Source organism: Pteropus alecto, unplaced genomic scaffold (genome assembly GCF_000325575.1).
Source record: "Pteropus alecto unplaced genomic scaffold, ASM32557v1 scaffold66, whole genome shotgun sequence".
NCBI lineage: Eukaryota > Metazoa > Chordata > Mammalia > Chiroptera > Pteropodidae > Pteropus > Pteropus alecto.
Window position 1 is genome coordinate 1,801,895 of NW_006438869.1, and position 13,260 is coordinate 1,815,154.

The following is a 13,260-nucleotide window of genomic DNA, read 5'->3' on the forward strand; positions in this document are numbered from 1 at the left end:
ATTCAAAAGGCTACTTTGTTGTCTTTCCTACCCCGACAGAATGGGGGGACCCAGATACATGAAATTGACAAGGAAACAGGACACTATTGGCTAGATGTTCCGATTGAAGTGCTTCGAGCTGGTAGAGTTTGGTGTACATTGTATATCATTCTTTTCTTGCTTCCCATTATGGAAAATTCACCAAGAGAAAAATGAAACATTACTTTCAATTTTTATGGACATTTAGATTACAGCTCAAGTAAAAAAAAAAAATTTGCAGAAGTTTTTTAATAGGATATGAGCAATACCCATAACTCAACAAATCTCTTATAAATTAAATATTTCATCTGTGTTATAGTTTACATATGTTTCAGATGGATCAGAGTTAGGATATCCTACAGTTGTGATTTTTTATATATGTTTGCATGTGTTTACACACGCACAGTTGGTATACTGAGGCCTCCTGAGGTGTAACTGTGGAGTGCATTTATACCTACTTTATGGAAGTGTTTAAAGAGGGGACGTAGTTTCAAAGTTTGGTGGAAATAACGTTGAAATGAGAATTTAGGCAATGCATACATTATTCTCACTAACAGTACTGGAGTTCCATGCATTAATATGCGCATTAAGTCAATAAACCATTAACGAGAGCCTTTTATATTCCATGAAAAATGAGGAGTTTGTGAAGGTCTCCCCACAATCCGTATCCATGGAGTATTTTACCTCGACATGACCTTGAAGGCCTGTCATTGTTTTTGTTCGTACAGAAAGCTATCTGACTCACTTTTCCAGAAGTTTGAGCCCCTGAAAATAAGACGCTCTTGGAATGGAATGTGGCATCAGCCTCAGTGCAGAGCTAAGTTGTTTCCAGACCCCTTCACAATATCTCTTCTGTAACAGGGGTAGGGATGGCACAGGGGGGCCGGGGTCGAGATGGCACAGGGGGACAGGGGAAAAATTCCTTGAGCTTGGAAACGTACGGAATCCTCACTCTTTGGGAATTTGGCAGTGCAAAAATCCCAGAGAAAAACCCACTGCATACAGCCAGTTAAGAGAGGTGACAGCCTGGACTTTAAGGAATCTCAACCTCAAATCATGAGTGTCACTGAGCAAAACATTTCAGAGAGCAGGTCCTCGATTTATGAGCAGTACTTGTGAAGATGCGCTGAGACCTGACAAGTGTCCTGTAATTGTCAGCGAGGCTCCTAACTGTGGGTCGAAAGGGATATTTACTCAGAGTGCTGAGCAGCCAGGCCCACGGCGTCAGGAATGGGGACCTGGAGTCCCCGTGGGTTCCCAGAGAGGGGCTTAGTGATGGGGTAAGCAGTTTGTCCCCATCAACCGTATTCATCGCGTGTCATTTTCTGGGATGACCATGAGTCCGGGGAACCTAATAAATCATGGTGTCTCCTCTTTGCAGATGGTCCTGGTTTACACATAGCTCCTGTGCAAAAACAATGTCATGAGAGGCAAAGCTGGCCAGCACGGGTTATAGGAAAGCAGAAGCAACAGGGCCGGGGCCACGGAACAGCCACAAGACACCAGCATGGCGCAGGACTGGGTGAGGAACGAGCTGGGCTGGTCTTTGAGGGGAGGCCAAAGCAGAGAGTATTAAGTGGTGACTGGACTGAGAGAGAATAAAAGCAATGATTAAAAACTGCTCTTTCCATAAATAACGAAGCCTGAATAGCTTTTAAATACTAAAAAATAGGACATGGCTTTAGGATGATAGCTTTCAAAAAAAAAAGTCTAAATAAGAACTATTTGGTAACATGATTTAGTAATATTAGCTACGTGCTACCGATTAAAATATCTAAGCATTTTTGGGACTTTCCCAGGCTCTGTTTGCAAAGAGCGTTAGGCTTACAGGTGAATCTGGACAATTACTGTCTGTCGCACGCTGGAAACGAGTAATCACCAAGTCCATCATGTAAATAGTCTTACTTAGGTATTATATGAAATGCTCCTATAATATAATGCACTTAAAAAGAATCTACATCCCCAACGAAGTTTTGTGCCCATGAACTTACTCCGCGGGATAAAATAAATGTGCTTGAACACTACCAGCATTGGTCCCCAAATGTTTATAACTCCTCTTCTGAAATTGTCTTCAGAAGGAACGCTACTCTTTAAAATAATTCCCAAAGTAGAAAATCCCAGTTTGATTTTGGAAACAGCCAGATAAAGTCAAGCGCCTCGTCTAGCGATGCCATTGAAGAACGCCGGTTTGGGTCAAAACTAGTCTAAAACAAAGTACGGAGATCGCACCTGTGTGCAGTTCACACACTGTCTCTTGAGTCATCATGGCCGAGATGAGGAAAAAAAGGGCTGGGTTTACCTGGTGGTGACATCGCACTAACATTTAGAGGTCGTGCTCCGAGCAAAGTCAACTCAAGGAACTGAAAAACCAAGGCGCTTGGAAGGTTCCTCCCTCAGATGAGAACATCTGAATTCAAAGGACCATGAGAGCTGTAATCTTGGAGATAATAACGGAGACCACCTCGCTGTCTTCTCTTTGCATGAGGGTCCCGATATTATGAAGGAGGGGGAGGAAGGAGGAGAGAGCGGGAGGAGGGGAGGGGAGGAGAGGAGAGAGGGAGGAGGGGAGAGAAGGAGCATCCCTTCTCACAAACCACAGCATCCCTGTCGGTGCAGCTAGAGGAGGTGGTACTGGGCCCTTCTTCCCATGGCCGAGAAGCCACTACTACAAAGTGGGTGGTGTAGATTTTTGCATCCTGGGTACCAGTTTTTTCTTCCCTCTGATCTCTCTTTAATAGAAGTACAATTAGGGTCATTATCAACGAATACTCTGAAAGTATTTCATATGCCATTCATAGGGTCTACCAGTGTCAAGAAAATAGAGAAGAAAAAATAAAACAGTGACATAAGTGTCTTACATAAAGTTATCTTAAAAATATATAAGGAGGGATTTCTCGACGGCAATGCCTTCTAAAAGACATGAGCTTTGGCAAAAGTGCACTACATAAAACTTTTATTTCAGCAAGAGGCTCATTTAATATGACTTCAATAACCCAGATATTTGCTCAGACGAGGAAATGTTATAGAAAATGCATACGCATCTGCCCTGCCATGAGAAATGTTTCAATTATTGAAGCCAGATTAAATATATTCATACTGGAAACAGAAAATGGAGGGAGAAGATTTTAAAGCAGAATATGAGAAAGAAGTTCCGATAGGTAGTCATCTGAAACTCTCTTAAAAACAGATAAAGTGCCAGTTTCCCACAAATATGCCAAGGAAAGTACACAAAATGGCTGCATGATATATATTTTACACTAAACATATCTCTGCGATTTTGTGTTTCCCAAGTTCATTAGTGACTTTTCTCCTGACAAGTAAACACCTTCTCTCATAATTAAGCAAACCGGAGTGATGTCACACTAGCTGTCTGTATAACTTTTATCATTCAACCATCAATAATCAGGCTTTTATTGGGGATCTGGCCCTTCTTTGCGGGTCTCTGTGTCCGCCAGGCCACCACCCGCAGAGCTCTCCACCCCCTTGACCTTCACATCTGCCAGACGTGAGAGTGCACCCATCAGTGATGTTCCAAACTCAACCAACGCATCAGCCACTGGCAGAAGTGAGCAGACAGTATATTGATAATTATGATATAGCATAAATGAGGACTTTTAAGACACAAAAGTCAGTGCAACATTAAATAGGCCAGATCAAAAGGAAACGGAAATCTTGCTTCTCAAAAAGCTCATTGCTTTTCCAGAGTCTCCGCCATTGTTCAGTTTTATTGTATAGAACTATCAGACAATTCTTAATTTCCCTAGGGCTGGGAATGTGCGTGCTCACTCCAGTTCTGCTGGAGGACACGAAAGTGGCTTCAAAACCTTTAGGCTTCTGTACTACTTTGCCAATCCTCTCTCTACAGATGTATGCTTTCATATTTCTCGCACGTTTTGTTTCTTTGAGCGATGAAATGCTTGGTGAGACTCCTCTATGTCTGGACGTAGAAACAACCAACATTTTTAGAGCGACTCCTCTGTGCCAGAAGTTTTATATTCAGCGTTTCATATAATCCATAGGAAACTGTGTGTGAGTGGAAGCAGACCCAGCCTGGAGGGCAGCCAACTTCTTTAACATCTCACCACCCACAGCCTTTGCAGCGAGTTTATAAAGAATCAGGCTGGGGCTGGAGGAACTGGATGAACATTTGCTGAACCCTCGGCCGGTTACTTGGGACACAAAGATTAATTTTGTAGGTTTCCACTCCAATCTGATGCAAAGAAACAGATTTATATGCAACTGACTGTAGGGTATTATTATCTGTGATATGACAGGATGATGCTTTCAACACATACATTAGGCCACGTTGTACCTCCGCTCAAAGTTCTCTCCCGGCTCCTCATCTCACCCCAGTAAAAGACAAGGTCATCACAATGACTGACCGCATCTCCCACCTCGTCACAACTCCTACCACCTGCTCTAACCACTTCGACCTCCTTGCTGTTCCTTCGATATTTCAGGCCACCTCATCCGAGAGACACACGTTTGCTGTCCCTCCAGCATCCGTACAGCTGCCTCCCTCTTCTCCTTCATGTCTTTGTCCAAATGTCACCTTCCCCGCAAGGCCCCATATGCCACACCCCATCCTGTACTTTGGATCCCGCTTATCCTATTCTGCATTCATTTCCTCCTCATAGAAATCATCACCTTCCAACAAACTTTGCAAGAGTTCCCACTGCTGCTGCTAGAATGTAAGTCCCTTGAGGATGGGAATTGTGTCTGTTTTCTTTCCTACTCCATCCCAAGCTGATACTTGAGCTCACGGCACACAGTAGGCACACAATAAACATCGTGAGTGCATTAAGGAATAACCCAGAGGTACACAAGAGGAACTGGAAGAGCAGCTCTGTTTGGACTGTAGCACCTCACAAGAGCCACGTGAAGGCCAAGTTGATTTGGAGGAGGAAGGAAGGGATGTTGGGGTAACTACACGCCCTGTTTAAAGGCTGGGGAGGGATCCTGCCGGGCAGTGGAGCAGAGTGCTGGGGGCAAGGAAATCGACTCATATTACTTCCCAGGAAGGCCTTGGGGTCCCACGGGGAAGGTCTTACACTGTCTCCTCCAGTCCGGCCCCATGCCCTAGAGTCTGAGGAGAATGACTTTCAAGAATATTAGTCGAGAAACACCAGAGAACTAATAATAGTTCATGACAACTTTTGGACCCGTAGTTTTACTCAGACCGATGCGATGGGGCAATGCAGGTTCTGCGTGTATCACCAGGGCCCGGTGTGGAGCCTGGTGGTGACCGCTCAAACATTCTACTGAATAAACTAGACTTCTTAAAAATTGAAATTAGAGTCTTTAAACATTTATGACACTGGTAGAAACTGCATTCCAATGTGATTCGTGGGCGAGATAGAAAATCACTTGCTTTGCTTTAGAATTTCACATTTTATACCAAACAGGAAACATTTTCTGTTCATTGATTATTGACCTTATTAACTTGGTGGCATTTGTCAGTCATAATTTGAACTCTACTAGCCCTTTTTGGTACTTTATGAGTATAGGATATTCTAAAACTTAATCTAGCCTAGGAGGAATGAGCTTCGCTACCATTCAGAATATTGAAAAGAAATGAGTCATGGGACTCTGAGAAATCACTGGAATGGAGTTTTTTCCAAGAAAATCTGAACAAAGGAGATATTATTGGAATGGTGTGTGGCCTCCCTACTTTCAAGGTACAATGACAAATACTGAGTAAAAATACTCATTTGACATTATTTTAAAGACATAAGGGCCTGTGGGGTGCTCAGTAAAATATGCCTTTCATACCACATCAGGCCAAAGGTTAAAAGTGAATCGTGGTTCTGATATCTGCCCATTAGCTAAACTAAATGGGATCAGACAGTCTCCAAGAGCCTCGCTCCTGTTAGTGGATGGGAACGACTTCCTGGTTTGAGTATTCAGACCTTATTCAGCCCACTGGCCAGGTGAGTGAGCACCACGCCAGCAGCCTCTGCCTCCAACTTACCACCTTGACCATGCACATGTGTAGATGACTTCAAATGGTAACGCTGATGACCGCAAATACAGTGTTCTGATATCTGTACAATGTAGTTACACTTTCTGATTAACCTTCAAAGCAGACTTTGAACGTGAAGCCCAGTCTTGTCATTTTAGAGCTTCTACTATTTCACTCTCAGGGCAGTTAGTGGACAGATTGGACCCCAACAAATGGGACTCCAACAAACCGGCAGTAGATACGCCGCCACATTGTTTGTCCACATTTACACACCTCTGCCCAGGTTCTAGCTGTAGACTGATTTAATTAAAATGGTCAATATGTAGACTGAAACCTATGAAGTGCTATCGCTTGGAGGGATTAGATTTGAATTCAGTCAAGATTCTGTTCCCGTTCCTACTGCTGCTGCTTTAAAACAATGGTGTGTGACGACGTCTCTAAACGTGATGAGCTTGAGTCTTCACGTCTTTAAAGTATAGATCACAATCCAGCCCTGTTGTGGGGATTGCGTGAGAGGATGCATGCAAAACAGATTACTTCTGGGTGCTCAATAAATGGCAACTATTCATTTTATAAGAAGCTTTGATTTAACAGCTGGTTATTAATAGCGATGTGTGAACGGGCTTACAAGGTGCTCAAAGGTAAGTTGATAAGTTAATTGACTTTTCATTTTACATGAATATTTCCATTTTCCAGATGCTCAGCTCTGGGCATACTGTGTTTTTTTGTTTGTTTGTTTTGTTTTGTTTTTTAGTTGACTCAGTTTTCAGCTCCAACGACAGGGGTCTTAGATATTTATGAGAAAAAGCCAAGCAAAGGTAATAAGAGTTCAAGAAAAAAATAAAAGAAGGTAGAAGTTTATTGTTATCCACACCGCGTGTCTTAGAAGTTCCAGGAAATTGGTGAAAGCTAAACTCATAGCTTTCATAGGTTAATCTGAGTGTAAAATGTGCCTTATTACTGAGGGTGGCCTCTTAGACCTGGAAGTATGGCTGGATATGGGGTAAAAATAAAGGGCTGCAGCCTACTTGTTTGCTTCCATAGAATTTATATATATAGAGTCTGTACATATAACCCAGAGAAAAAAATCATATGGTTTCTTTCCATTTCATCTTTCAATAAAATAAAATTACATTTTAAAAATTCTAATAGTTTCTATGCTAATAACATCTCTTAATATTTCAAACAGCATATGTTTATATGTAATAAAATATAATGACTGTTTTTTGTATATGATAAATAAACATATATTTGTATATATAAAGTAATTTTTCTAGTAGATGAAAACGCATATTTACACATTTTCTCATGTACCCTGTCAAATTTCTGGAAGGGGGTAGCACAGGCCAGTACTTTTAAAAAGCAATGATTTGGGAGCTGAGAAATGTCCTGTGCCAGAGCTGGCCGCTGTGTCCCTCCCATGAACCTCGACTCGATGGCGTCAAGTTCCTCCCTCCCCTCTCTAGCACCGCAGACGGCCGTTTCTCCACCCGAATGGAGGCACCGCCTGAGCTCTGGCCGTGCACCGAGCCACCGCGGGGGCCAGGCCCTTCTTCTCAGTGGAACCTTGTATTTATCACACCCTTTTACCCTACAGCTTGGCGTCACAAGGTACAAGTTACAAAGCCACCGATGGACGAGGGTGTTGCTTGAAGAAAGCGGTCATATTTTCAATATATTGCTGGGACAATAATTTAATAACTGAAATGCACTGAGACTTCTCGGCTTTTGCTTCATTTATATCCACATCACCTAGAGTAGGTACCTCATGGTGACTACACTATGCCATTCTAACACAGTCTTCCCTCCTGTCTGTCTGTAGATATCTCTTCGGAGCCATGTGGATGGCTAGGGGCTGCTGATTAAGATGAAAATGGCCATACCCTCAAGTAGCTTTTAGTTTAGTTGGAAAGACACATGGATGAATATTAACAATTAATTGGTGACGAGGATGGGTTTGCTTGTTATAGGAGCTGGTGGTGGGTAGCGTGGCAGGGGTTTTACCCAATAAAGGCAGAAAGGACAAAAGGAAACACATTAGCTGAAGGGGTTGCATTTGGGGCTGTAGGATCTTCATTCCAGGAGCTTTTAAAAGCACAGAGATTAAAAGGGACCGATACCACTGAAAACAAGGTTAAAATAGCTTAAAAAAGATAGCCCTCTGATAAAGTAATTCTGGAAGGTTGACTGAATATAGCTTGAACCATAAAATTATCAAAACCAAAATACTGTCTGTCTGTCTGTCTACCTTTTTACATACCTTGATATCACAACATTTACATATTTTGTGGAAGAAAAATTCAGATTAGTGGCCACTTCTAATGTCTATTAACCTGTAGCTGGTTTGAATGGCAGCTGATTAATCTGGGCAGTGAAATGATAAGAACTAGTGTATACCTTAAAGAAACTACTAAGGGCACATTTCAAAATCAACCTCGATGAGGTGTAACTATTCCTAAACTAATCCCAATTACCTTCAAATAGTTCTACATACTTGATTATGCATTTACATTATATTCCTTTGTATGATTAATCCCAAAGAATAATTTCATGCTTTTTTTAGGAGGAAAAAATTGTTCCAGGTGCATGCACAAAATCAGAACGCATGCCATATTTACACCTCATATAGACACAGAAATACTGACAATACACAGTCACACAGATAAATATGTACAATATAAATACAGCATGAGCAACACACAGATATCCCTAAAGAAAACCTGTTTACGATTCAGTGTTACTCTATAACAGTATTTTATTATTCATTCCCTTCACTCACACCACCCAAGGCGTCATTCCTAAGTTGTGGGACATGCCCCAGAAAGGCGGGAGGGCTCACTACGCCACCTCACAGCCCTGCTCCCCGCCTGTTCCTCTGGAGCCCGTGGACCAAGACAGCTGGGGGCCCCATTCCCACACATACCTGGCTGAAACTCTGGCTGGCACCTCGGGCTTGTGTGCTGCGGGCGGGGAGCTGCGATGGGGCTGTCTCACTCAGGGCCAGGGTCTGGTTGCTATGGTAGCTCGCCGGATACTGGAAGGACCCTTCAGGTTTGGAATTGAGCTGAAGTGCACTCTGGGAGAGCAGACTGGGCCCTGCATTGAAAGTCATTTAGAGCGGTAAGTGACAGCCTCAGCGAAGCAGAAATGACATGTATTATTTATCGAGAGTGGCCTAGAATTATCACATGCACATGATTCCAGCCATCTATGCTTTGAATTCTGTGAACTAAAATGACCATATAATTTGACTCTAGCTCTTAAATGAGATTTTTTTTTTTTGAGGTTTAGAAGTTCTCAAAAGAGTAGATTTTTCAAATGATCTCACCCTGACCTACATAGAGACATTTCTTATGAGACAAATTAGTTAATCACGTAGTTATTTTTGGCTCAGACAATATCGGAAACATTTGAAATAATTTAAAAGTCTACCTTTTGCTGCATGGTAATTGCGTTCATATAATTGTATCTCCTACTTAATTATTAGGATGCTAAAACACTTGAAACCTTCCAGTCAGTGACATATTCTACTGTAGAAACAGTGATGTAATATCTCAATGCCTGAAGGGCTGACAGTATTTAAAATATTAATAGCTCTTCCTACAATGTAGCATTCACCGTGATCTCACACGATCTCTGATGGCCAGTGACCTCTGCCTCCACGGGGGTTCACAGGAGAACAAAGAGCGAGGGCACCGTGTTAAAATCGGTGCCACCGCCCGGGCTGATAGCACAGGTGACTCGGAAGCGAGACCAGGTTCCTGGCCTTATCGTTTAATTATACGCTGCAAAAGACATTGCTTTATTTTTCTCATATTCCATGCGGATGGGGCCCTTGGAAGAGTTTCTCGTTTTCCTTTTAAGGAAACTGTCTTTAATCACATTTCATACGCACTTTGGAAATGAGGAGCGGCGGGGAAGCGTGTAAATGCATTCGCCATTTTCCATCGTGTGTGCTGAGAAGGGACGGGGGGTACGTGGGGTGAGTTGTGGGGAGTAAGACGGGGCAACGCAGGTCTCTCTTGTTATCTTAACCACAGCACAGAATTAGTTCTTTGCTGATGGAAGGTCAGGATATACACAGAGACGATGACATAATCATTATCCCATCCCCAAGCTCCCTCGGCTGTTTTAAACAATAGTATCATTTCTAATAACTGCAATGAAATCTCAAGCTCCTTACTTCTTTCCTTTTAAGAACAGAACATGGCTTTATATTTCAAAGGAGACTTGCAGAGTTAATGTGACATAAGCCTTATTTTACATAAAAATAACAGGTCTTCTTTTAAAAAGCATCGGTGGTTTCACATGTTTTTTGCCACTCAAGACTTCCCCCTCCCCTCTGACGCCTGATGGAACTTCTAAACAATGAGAAAATACTTTTTCATCGTTGGATATTGAATAATAAGCCAATTAACTAATAAGGATAAGACTTGGTATTTTGGAATCTCTGCAGATTCTGGAAAAAAAGTCAAGCAAGGAAATAAAAACAGTTCTGTTTTCACCCAGCCTCGATTTCATCGCCAAGGACATAACAAAAGTACAGCTGTAATCTTTTTTCTTTTCATTTAGAAAATAGGGTCCCAAACAGTATATATCAGCTGGTGACGTTTGCAATGGCCTGCAAAACATCATTTAATCCATATTGATGGTATTACAGGTCTAATCACCACATATACGTCGTCTCTATGGGGAATGCATATTCCGCGTGTTTCGTTCTGGATGTCGGCGACGTGCTGTCCCACCGCTGCTTTGTAAACTGCCAGGTACAGAGACAGAGTGAAGGTGGGGGGGGTCCCTGAGGCCCAGGGGATGGGCAGGCTGAGACGTGGGAGAGCCTCTGGAAGGGAAGGGGGCGCTGCTGACGAGGGCAGGGGCACATGGAGACTAATTGCAAGGAGGAGGAGAAAGAGGTAGGTACGGGGAGAACAGTGACCAATTATGGCCGAGGGTTTTCCCGTTGGACCCGCCCTCCTAAGGTCTCTACCGACGTATCACCTAGCAAGGACAATACCGCAGGACAACAGCCAAAAGACTGCATGCATTTTAGCATGATTTTTCCATTGCTTGCTAGGTTTCAAATCGACAGCATTTATATTCATTCCAGTCTTAGAAAGATACATGAGAAGATGAAAAAGGTTAAAGTTATAGAACCATTCTTAATTACTCATATTAGGAGTAAAATGTATATATCACTAACACTTGATTAGCTTTACAAACGTTACTGCGTGTTGAGGTAGAAGATACTAATTTCCAGAGATTTCAAAAGCATTTATAGTTTTGGGCTTTAACTCATGATTTTTTCTTTTTTTCCCAAAATGTATGACTTTCCATCAAGTCTTGCTTGGGCTGGTGGTAAAATTAGGCCGCGGTCCTGAGGATGTGAAGTGTATCTGCTGGGTAATGGGGGCCACAGGATTTCTGGGGTGACAGGGAGGAGAGGAAGGGTCTGAGACGTGAAATTCCCACTGCTCCAGAAGCAGTTCAGCCACGTGGAACAGTAGATGATAATGTCCTCTTAGGTCACAGAAAGCAGAAGACACACTTCGGTACGTATTCTTCCAATACATTGACCAAAGAAAGGGTCACAGGGATTTCTTTGATCATTTTGAAACTTCCCTGTCATAGGACAAGCTGAGCTCAGGTATCTACTCAAAGTGACTCAGCCCTGGAGGCCAGGAAGAGGAGGTGAACCCATTTTCTGATAAATTGACAAAACTCAAGAGAGCATATATTGTCAATCTGATCAAGACACAGTAGTCCCAATCGGACAGGGGGCAGAAATTCCAAGAGAACTACAGAACCGAGGGACATAGATCCTAGAAAGACACTTGGAACAAAGCCTCTTGAATGCGATACCAATATCTCAATATGTTTTCCAATATATGAATTGACTAGAGGTGACATAGGAAAAAAGCGCCCTTGTGCCTTCTTCCCTATTCTTAGATGCATAAACAGAAGCATGGAGAGGTTAAGAGGTCATCCAAGTGTCGTGTCCTTGGTGGAATAAAGATGAGACTTAGATCCTCATCCTCCATCTCCAAGTCCAGGAGTGGATGTCTTTTAATATCAAAGCACCTGCTAGGTCATATACACAAATCAACGTTTATAGTTGAAAAATTCTTCCCTAAATGGAAGTCAATTTGCCTGCAGGAGAAATCTTCACGTGTCAGACTGTGGCACCTCCCCAACAACCGCTGCTGAGAGACCCCCGGTGTTGGCTAGGGGAAGCCTGCCATCCATCGCCAGTGGGACAGAGATCAACCCTAGCAGATGGAAAGGCTGCCATGTTAATTTTCTGTGCGAAAATTCAGACTCACTTGTGGGCCGTATTAACACATTCACTACAACATCTAGACAGTTTCTTCTTAAATGAACCAGGCATTTTAGAGTTTTCAGGATCATGTACACTCACTTTGTTTGCACAGGTTTAAAGAGACTTCATCTAGAATTGCTGATTCTTGCCTACTTCAGCTGAACGCCAGTCTCAGTAATGAAGTAAACCTTCATTAAAATTACATACTTTGCAACAGAAAAGGCCAGTGGCTGTTTCATTATTTTGTTTATTTTGTTCTTTAGATTTTAAGTAAGATAATATGGCTTTTTGTCTTTCTCTGTAAAGTACAGCGCAGGGCATATAGTCGCTAATATTATAATAACTATGTATCGTGCCAGGTAGGTACTAGACTAATTGGGGGATCACTTTATAAATTATATAAATTTCTAACCACTATGCTGTACACCTGAAACTAATATAAAATAATATTGAATGTCAACGGCAATTAAAAAAAAAAAAAAAGTCAATGGCCGACCATGTAGCATCCATAAGTCATTAGGTCACAATCGTGCACATGGACTGGGTAGGTGTGTGCTGGAAAAAAATCCAGGGCTCCGATTCAGCAGTCCTGGGCCCTAGTCCACCTTTGGTTGATGAAAGCACTAGCCACGACGATGACGATGAACAGCAGCCTACCTCTCCTGGGCACTGACTAAGTTCTAGGGATCGCCCGGGGCACTTTCCATCTATGATCTCATTACATCTTCACAAGACTCCGGTGAGGAAGGGACTATCGTCCCCGTTTGTGTCGACAGAACTGAAGGTCCCACTACCCGAGACCACACAGTCGGTGGTGGGCCTGGGTGCTCGCTCGCAAGGCGGTCTGGCTTCAGCGCGCATGTTCTCAACCACACTTCATTATTCTGTCTATAAATTTTAATCTCTGCAAATTTGAGCACCTAATGAGATAATGGATGTGCAAGTGCTTGGAAAAATATAAACT

At 42.6% G+C, this 13,260-nt stretch overlaps 1 protein-coding gene across 2 annotated transcripts in view; it reads right to left on the reverse strand.

Moving 5' to 3' along the window:
- CTNND2 (catenin delta 2) overlaps positions 1-13,260 on the reverse strand; it is a 651,480-nt gene that overhangs the window by 351,077 nt on the left and 287,143 nt on the right. Inside the window, exon 5 of one of the 2 annotated variants that reach the window (XM_006915865.1) lies at positions 8,904-9,076. The exons of the other annotated variant lie outside the window; for it this stretch is intronic. The gene's annotated coding sequence lies outside the window, so the exon portion shown is untranslated. The remainder of the gene's footprint in view (positions 1-8,903; positions 9,077-13,260) is intronic. 2 annotated transcript variants of the gene reach the window in all.